Here is a 3,298-nt window from a genome sequence, read left to right on the forward strand (position 1 = left end):
AGAGAGAGAGAGAGAGAGAGAGAGAGAGAGAAAGCAATGAAAGAGAGCTGCGAATGAGATTTAAACTAAAACTAATAACTGCACGACAGAATTTCCTCTCCAGCTTCCAAATTCTTTTTCTTTAACATGGTCTGTGTCTCTCTATGTATCTCTGCTTCATACCTACTCGTCCCCCATCTCTCCCTCACAACTCACTCCTCATCGGTTCACATTCACATATATCTCTCATTTTCTTTCCCTCTTTCTGGTTGACATTCTTTTTTTCTCAATTCATTTATTTATTCATTTCTTCCGCTTTCAGAAAATATCATTCCTATTCGAAAGCCAACGGTTTGTAAACTGAATAAGCAGCAGCCACCATATTAACTCCGGCAGAAGTAGAAGGGTGGAGGTGATAGTGGAGGCTGATTTAGTTTCGACGTAATAGTATAGATGCTGTGATGCATTTTGTCCCGAACAAGAATTAATGGTGCAAGAATAATACGGCCAGTGCAACTAATCACTCACAATGTAGTAAAATTCCATGCAAGTGCTTACATTATCATCTAGGTCTATGATTCTCAAGGAATCTAGCATTTCTAAATATTTTCTAGACCTCCCCAGTATTCTATGATAATATCACTCACATATGGCATTATTTCTACATGTCTATTCGTTCCACTTCCTCTTGACTACTTAGGATTGATGCATTCTCGTTAAGGTTTTTCGATTATTCAGGCATTTCTCGTTTCAATAACTTTTATGAATTTATAACTCACCTCCACCCCATCTCTCATTTGACGGCGCTAGACAATACAATATGTTCCTTCCATCGTAATCAATGAGATTTGTATGAATACAAATATAAATATTTCAGATAAAATATGTTCTTCCACACAGCCACCTTCACTGCCCACTTCCATGAAGCCTAATATTATCATATACGTCTGAGGCTCTTATTATTAGAGATTTCATATCTGGCTGCGAATATTTGTCTCAAATCAATTCAACATAAATTTATGTGCGTCTATAAATACTCTGACCACATACTAAATATGAGTATAATGAAATTCTTAAGAACATCTTATGTATGAATATATATATATATATATTCAGAAATACTTACACGTAGGAATAGAAAGAAATACTTATTTTAATTCTTTATATCATTAGTATCATTATTATTTTAGTTGTTTTTGTTGATTGATTAGGTTAGCATCGTCGCAAAACCATTTGGTCCTATGACAAATTTCGTAGAGGAAATTATTTTGAGATTTTAGCTTATGCCATCAAATCCTGAAAAGAGCAAATTGGCCTTTCATCAGTTCAAGGTTAATAAAATATAATTCAGTCAATTACTGGAGTCAATGGGGTCAATGGTTATGGTTAGTCTGCTCCTGCACGGATGATTGAAAAAAGTAAAAAGATGAAAAAGAATTATTATTATTGTTGTTATTATTTTCTCTTTATCACAGGTTTTGTTGGAGCTCCTGGAATCTTACATGCGTAGCGGGCTTGCTACCTGAAGCTTAAGGTACCGTGCTATCCATTATTTTCAACTATCTAATATTTTCCAAATTATTCTGGTAGCGCCAAGGCGGCAAAGCTTTTGTAAGAATTCTGCTGGGTACTCTATTTCAATTTCCTTTATATTCCCATTGATGCTCTGGGCACTTAATTCCAATTATTATCATTATTATCATTATCATTATTATCATCATCATCATTATTATTATTATTATTATTATTATTATTATTATTATTATTATTATTATTATTATTATTATTGTTGTTGTTGTTGTTGCTGTTGGGTTCTGGATGTGTTTCGTTTCGACTCGGGAACAATTAATTGTCTTTGTCTGAAATGTGAAGGCATTTCATTAAATAAGGTACCATTCTTGACTCTGTGTGGACTTTGGGGTACAAAATGTAGCTTCTCCCACCTCATCATGTTTTGTGTAAAAAGTTGTGAGCTGCTAGAATCGTCACCGATTAGCGGCATTTCCTCCGTTCTCAGGTTCTGAGTTCAAATTCCGCCGATGTCGACGTTGCCTTTCATTATTTCGGTGCCAATAAAATGAGTCCCAATTGCTCAATAAAATACATGCCATCGACATACACTTTCAAATTTCAGTTATTATTATTGTTGTTGCTATTGTTTTCGTCCATGATGATTTTCTTGTTCTTGTTGTTATAAATGTATTTTAGAATATCTAAATAGATAAGACTTGCAAACAAAATATAACGTAGAAATTCACACACACGGCTGCTGTTTTCTTCCTCACTAAACGGGCCTCTGGAGAAATATGCAATGTCTATATATACGCATGTGCTTGTGTGTTTGTGTATGTGTGTGTGGGTGTGCACGCGCATATCTATTATCTATCTATCTTTCTTTCTATCTATCTATCTATCTATCTATCTATCTATCTATCTATCTATCTCTCTATCTATCTATCTATTTATCTATCTATCTATCTATCTATCTATCTATCTATCTATCTATCTATCTATCTATCTATACATACATACATACATACATACATACATAGGTGCATATATATTATTTGTAAATAGATATACTAGTCAATCAAATTCTAGCACTTTCTTGTTTTCTCCTTTCTCAGTAACTTTTACAGATTTCAAGTACTCACAAGTTTTTATAATAACATTCAAGTAACAATGTATGTTGTATCGTATTATTTATCTATATACACTTTCAATGTTACAACACTTCTTAAGTGAACATTCTTTAAAATCAATTCAATTCTTAGTTATATTATATTGTTAATTTACATCGGGTTCGAAATTCTGAATAACATTGTTTTCTTTTACTCTTGTTCGACAACTTTCATGTTTTATCTCGACATCGTGGTGGTTGGTCGCAAAGCGACAGCAACCATCTGGTTGGTGGTGTTGTGCAATTAATTGGAAAATTCGAAAATTATAGATAATATAAGAACGTTTTTCGGGATAGAATTAAATTCAAATTCAGTTCAATATATCATTATTTATATTATTGTATTTCCAAACGCGTTTAAAATTTTGGACGATATTTCTTTTCCTTCTCTTCTGGCTTCACATGAGGCATATATTTTATAAAATTCAAATACTAAAGCCAAGCGTTAGAGATTGTTACAAAGAATAAAAACTCATTAAGAAAAAAAAGGTAAATACCGAAATTACAAAAATCGTATTATGCTGGAAATTGAATCATTAACAAAAACATTTACATAAATATGCGCGCGTGTGAATGTGTATGTGGGTGCGTGTGTATGCATGTGTGAGTGAGTATATATATATATATATATATATATAT

At 32.6% G+C, this 3,298-nt stretch overlaps 1 long non-coding RNA gene across 1 annotated transcript in view; it reads left to right on the forward strand.

The window, feature by feature from the left end:
• The window catches only part of LOC128249935 (uncharacterized), a 14,220-nt gene that overhangs the window by 3,718 nt on the left and 7,204 nt on the right, over positions 1 to 3,298 (forward strand). The window contains exon 2 of the long non-coding RNA XR_008266085.1: positions 1,455 to 1,513. This is a non-coding gene — a long non-coding RNA (uncharacterized LOC128249935). The remainder of the gene's footprint in view (positions 1 to 1,454; positions 1,514 to 3,298) is intronic.

The sequence above is a fragment of the Octopus bimaculoides genome, chromosome 1 (assembly GCF_001194135.2).
Source record: "Octopus bimaculoides isolate UCB-OBI-ISO-001 chromosome 1, ASM119413v2, whole genome shotgun sequence".
Classification (NCBI taxonomy): Eukaryota; Metazoa; Mollusca; class Cephalopoda; order Octopoda; family Octopodidae; genus Octopus; species Octopus bimaculoides.